The sequence below is a fragment of the Marmota monax genome, unplaced genomic scaffold (genome assembly GCF_021218885.2).
Source record: "Marmota monax isolate L192 unplaced genomic scaffold, Marmota_monax_Labrador192_F-V1.1 WCK01_AAM20220418_F8-fsc01846, whole genome shotgun sequence".
Taxonomy (NCBI): domain Eukaryota; kingdom Metazoa; phylum Chordata; class Mammalia; order Rodentia; family Sciuridae; genus Marmota; species Marmota monax.
In genome coordinates this window covers 23,001-29,000 of record NW_026695028.1, presented here as the reverse complement: position 1 = coordinate 29,000, position 6,000 = coordinate 23,001, and positions in this window count along the sequence as shown.

Sequence of the window (6,000 nt, the reverse complement as noted above, 5' to 3'; positions counted from 1 at the left end):
AGGGGCGCTGGTGCTCCAAGAGTCCGTGCTGGTCCCTGCCCTGTCCAGGCTGGACTCGGGGGCCGTCCCATCCCATGCTACCATCCCCAGGACCATCCTTGGCTTCCTGCTCCACCCAGTTGCACCTGTCCACTCCTGGGGGTCAGCCTCACATCAGCTAGGCGTCAGGCTGTGGCCCTGTCTTCCACACTGGACCTCTGCAGGTACAACTCTATGCTTCTTATGTCCAGCAGTTTGGACCCCCCTTCCCTCTGGCTTTGGCTCCTTGCTGCTGAGTCCCCAGCCTGGCTGTGACACTCAGACTGCAGCCCCCGGCTCTGTGCTGTCCACACCAGTGACCCCTTCAGGCCTAATGCAGCAGTGCCTCAGGATGGCAGCACGCCCTGTGGTGTGCATCTCCATCTGCCTGTGGAAACGCTCCCCTGCATATCTGTTTAGGACTACTCCATATTTTTTTCTGGTGAAATGCCCTATTCCCTTATCAGCAAATGCTAATGAAACTATTGGAGATGTGAATATTATTATTATTATTATTACTATTATTTTGCATTTTGAGCAAATCCAAAGTATTCCCTGAGGTTTGTAATTATTTGTGATCAAGCGTAATGTTGTTAAAGCATTTTAAATAGTGAAGCATTCGACACGTGTTTATGGTTCTATATTTGTAGGAAAGCTGGTCATCTCAAGGTAAACCAGTGTCCCAGATCATCACTAAATCCAGGGTTGAGTCCAATTTCTGCAGGAAGCAGCTTTTTCACTCATGTATTGATGTCTCGATTTGGAAATAAGTTTATGAATTTTCTCTACAAAGAATAGTATCAAAATGAATCGTGTGAATGAATGTTAGTTTCAAATATGCTAAATTTATTTTTTAGTTTTGCTAATATGTGAAGCTACCTGGTAAATATCGAAAATCTGATGGGGAATGGGACACTTTGGACATCCAGATTGGTCATCCAGATTTCTGACTTGCTCAGGACACAGGACCATGTGCAGAGTTTAATTTGCAATCCACATGGTAGTGTAGTCAACGCGTTAGCTTTGGTCTGAATAGGATGCACTTAAATGAAAAATGTCACTGGAAAAATGTGTTCATATCTATGTACTTTTCTAAACATAAGTAAACAAACATGCTGAGATCAAAGTCACATCAGAAAAACTGACCCAAATAACTTGCGGCAGGAAGTTCATGTGTATTCAGAACTGGGAGATGCTGGCTGGAGACGCGGTACAGACCCTGCGCAGCACAGCACACTGGGGCTAGGGGTCTTCAGTACAAGCCAGACCAGGGCGTGTGTCCAACGTGCAGTGTTGCAGAAGAAGCCAAATGTGTCTTGGAAGTCCACTGGGCAGATGAGAATGCCCATCAGTGGTGTGACATTTGCAAATGACCGTGAGCTGCAGAGGGTTCAAAACATCCCCATGATGCCTGCTGGGATGTGGCCGCAACTTCAGCTTCCAGACCTGGGACACCACTGAACTTTATTTAGGGAGTCTGAGGGCTCCCTCTGCACTGGCCTGGGGACCGCGGACTGCGTGCCCAGCACAGCTCAGGGTCGCTCGCTGCTGGGATCTGGGTTCCCGAGGGCTCTGAGGAGTCCTCACGCCTTGCTTTGTTTATCTGTTTGTCTCAGAGAAGATGTAAACTTGAGTTTCCTCCAGGAGAGAGAGATTTCATCTGCAGCAGCTCAAAGAGCGAATGCCGAGCCCCCACATCTGTGGACTCTCCAGGGTGACGGAGGACGTGAAGGGCCGTGGAACCAGGGCCTTGTTCCAGAGGGGGCAGTGCAGCAGAGGTCAGAGTGAGGGCCTGGGAGGAGCAGGACCCGCCACGGTGCCCGGGAGGAGTGGCGCTGACCAAGCAGACGTGCGCCTGGTGCCGTCTTCATCTCCAGGCGCACAGGGCACCGTGTCCCTCCTGTGGCCTGGCTGTTTCTCCATCGGGTTCCCATTTACAGAAACGACTCCACGTGGAGAAGCCGCCCGTCCCCCCTGCTCCCGACCCTGGATCCCTGGGGCACAACCCAGGAAGCTCCTTGAGTCAATTCCTTTCCAGTCAATTGAGAAGCATTATTTCTCAGAAGACCTCTCCGCTCTCTCCCTCCTCAGCGCCAACGTGAGAAGCACCACCCGAGCGTCCACGGGAAACCCCTCCGTGGGGAGCAGGCCAGGCCCAGGCAGGCTGGGGGGCCTAGTGACCTGCACTCGCATCAGGCCGACTCCCGCCTCCCAGCTCCCGGCCGGGGAGTCCGCTGGCCCCATGACCACAGAGAACAGGACGCAGGGCCTGCTGGCGGGGAAGGCAATGTGACCTGCCATGTGACGTAGCCTCTGTGAGTCATCTCAGTGTCCATCTGCCTCAGTATTTTATTACCGGAGAAAACTAGAAGAGTGCGGCCTCCTGTTAGGATTTAGGGCCCCCCGGCTCCTCCTGGTCACACTCAATCATAGCGGCCCAAGCCAGACAGACTTTCATTTCTGCAAGGAGCCCAAAGCCCTCAGCTGCCTTAGGAAGGGAGCAGAAAGAGCCACGGCTTCTGACGAGTGCGCAGGGTCTGACTCTACGCCTAGATCCCCTCTGGGTGCGCTTGTGACTCTCGGCCATGGCGGTGACCATCAAATCTGGAATTGCTGTCTCAGTTTATAGTAGAGACCCTGGCACTCAGAGGCATGAGACAGGTTAAAGACTTTAAAGAGTCAAGGAAACAGACACTTGAAAAAAGTAGTCTAGCAGGGCACAGTGGCCCATGCTGTGAGCCCCGCAGCTTAGAGGCTGAGGCAGGAGGATCATGAGTTCAAAGCCAGCCTCAGCAACTTCGTGAGACCTCAGTAACTTAGTGAGACGCCGTCTGTAAACGAAAAATAAAAAGGGCTGGGGATGTGGCTCAGTGGTTAAGTGTCCCTGGGTTCCATCCCTGGTATCAAAAAACAAAACAGAACAAAACAAACAACAACAACAACAACAAAATTCTAATTGTTATCTTAGAAAATATTTCCAGGGTACAAAGTAGATATGAGACAATTGGTTACTTATGGCGTTAGCCTTCGAAGGTCACAGGGGAGCCCAGGTCCCAGTCAGGGCTGCGGAGGTCACAGTGGGAATCCAGATGGGTGGGCGGTAGAGGTGGGCGGGGGAGGAGAGCTGGCCTCGGTGCCGCGGTGTGCGGTCACCTGCACAGACCAGAGGCCCCAGAAGAAGCCGTGGAAACATGAGTGAGGACGGGCGGGAGGCCAGGGCAGAGAGTGGGCAGTGCTCTGGAGGCCATGAGATACACACGCGCCCTCTCCCAGGAGGCCCTTTCCTGCCCTTACCATGGACAGTCCAAATGGCCTGGGCCTGGGTTCGGAAGTGTGGCTGTCACTACCGGCTCTGGCAGCAGCAGTGTGGACGTAGGCCCTGGCTTGAGCTGAGTCCGGGAGCCCTGGGCTGGCTGCAGGCCGACTGGAGCAGAGGCTGCGTCTTAGAGGAGTGAGTACTGGGCGCGGGCTCACCTCATCGGCACTGGGGTTGGCACATCTGCCCAAGAGGCTGCGCGGGCGATGACTGGCTCAGTAGTGAGTGTCGTCCAAAACGAGGGTCCGTGGGGACAGCGGCCAACGGGCATGTGGGCCGAGAAGCGGCTGTGTCCTCATCAGCACGACCGTGGGTTGGGTCTGAACCCTGTGGGAGGCGGAGGATGCAGGAAGAGTCTGAGGGCTCCCTCTCACTGGCCTGGGGACAAGGTGACGGAATGGGATCAGGCTGGGCAGGAGCACACGCTTGCCTCATTGGGGCGTCACACAGCCTGGGTCTGAAAGGATGTTTGGCTTGAAGTGCCCGGCGGGTAGGACCAGGTCAGAGGCAGCACTCGGGGACAGTGCCTGCCAGCAGGGCCTGGGCCAGGGGGGCCAGGCAGTGAGGCCCGGGTGGGCGGGCTGGCTTCACTGTCTCTCAGGACTGCAGGGACAGGGCAGGCTGGTGTGGGCGTCACCGGGGCAGGTTCTGTCTGTGAGTGGGGGGTGGTGGGGCTGGGAGGAGGAGTGTGGCGTGGGGGTGACGTGGAACACAGTTCCTCGGCTGAGGAAGGCAGAGGGGTGCTCGCCTGTCCCTGGTTAGAGGCCTGGGTGGCACGTTGGCAGCAGGATGGAGGAAAGGGCCCAGGGGTAGCTCTGACACTCGCTCGTACGAGGCTGGTACCAGGCTCGTACCCTGCCGAGCCCATCAGGGTCGGGAGGAGAGGGGGATGCCCGCGAAGGTGGAGGAGCGTTGGGGGAGCGTTGGGAGGTATTTTCCTCCTTCATCATTTGGGCCTCGCCCCCTCCTCGCCGCCTCTCCCCCTTGGGTGCTTTCCTCTGCTGGCCCTGGGCTCCTCCGGAGGAGAACCTCGTGCGGCCTCAAGCCCTGAGATCCTTCACCCTGGGACGGACATGAAAAGAAACTGAGGAATGTAAACATCCTCTCCTCTTCCTGGAAGACAGGCCGGGGCCCTGCTTTGTTGATCGGCTCAGAGTTAAACAGTGTGTGAGTATTTTCTTGAAAGGCTCTCTCTTCCGCTGTTCCTAAGGCGCACTCTGCTGCAATTTCTTTAAATCATTTTTTTGCTTAGAAGCATCAATGGACACTCCCGCTCCACTGCTCTGGTGGCTCCACGGCAGCAGGAACAAGCCCGGGAGGCGTGAGCCGCAGGTGCCCCCTCTGCAGGCCCACCTGCCCGCCCCTGTGAGGCCAGCCCAGCTGTCCTTCTGCAGAGTGACGATAGTGCGTGAACTAAACTGGGTTGGTGGCCTCATTTTGGTTCAATGATTCCTTTATTCCCCAATGTTCTTTGCAATTTTCAATCCAGGGTGATTCTTTGTATTCCTGGAGGGAAGCTATAATAAGTGCAGTGGTTTTTTTCTTTTTAGTATAAGAATTTCCAATGCCCTTTCTATTAATTGATAAAAGAAAGGTCAAGTTACATCAGGAACTCAACACTGCACTACATCTGGCGCATCTGGCGTTGGAGAGGGGAGCAGAGCGGGCTGCAGCTCCCGGGAGCCAGACCCCGCAGGAGCCAGACCCCAGGCTGAGGTGTGTCTCAGAGCAAGCCCCTGACTTTCCAGAGAGCTCTTGCTGGGGAAGGAGTGCGAGGTGGGGGCTGGGAGGTGGGGGTCATGGTGAACAGCAGTTTCTCCGCCGAGGAAGGCGGAGGGGTGCCTGCCTGTCCCCTGGTTAGAGGCCTGTCTGTGAGTGCGAGGTGTGGGGGACAGCCAGTGGTCAGCTGGGCAGGAGGACTGACCCAGCCCGAGGCTCTGCTACAGGCCACTCTTCCCTGAGGGTGAAGGCCGCCCCTCCTCCCACGCCCCTGGCGGTTCCCAAGGCCGCCTTCTCCCGCTCATCGTGTGTGAGGACACATTCACTTTGTCCTGTAAACCAGAAGAGTGTGACAGTCCTCCGACTCCTTACCCTTGACACATGTCACCTATCTCTGGAAAAAGGCCGGTGCTTGTCACACACAAGACAGAGTCAAAGCTCGCTGTTCTCCGGCTTCTCCAGCCTGGTGGGTTGCCACTCAGAAGGGGAAAGAGAGCCACGGTTGTCCCCAACGCCTCCTGCAGTGACGGCATCAGACGATCGACATGCTCTGAACCTCAGTTTGTAAACAGCACCTACAAGTTAAGGAGTGGGGTTGAGTTTCCTTTTTATTAATATCTAGGAACTTTTCCAAGCACGTCCCTTGGGTCTGTTCACTGTGACCCTGAGTATGATGCTCCCACCTCCCGGCTCTCCTGTGTAGGTTCCTGGTCTAGGCAAGGTGAGGCCTGCGGCTCCTCCTCGGGCTCTGTCTGTATTGCTGGAGTGTGGCACCGAGGCGCGTGGCACCAAGGCACATGGCACAGAGACATGTGGCACTAAGGTGCGTGGCACAGAGGCATGTGGCACCAAAGCACGTGGCACAGAGACGTGTGGCACAGAGGGATGTGGCACAGAGGTGCGTGGCACAGAGACATGTGGCACAGAGGTGTGTGGCACCCAGGCAT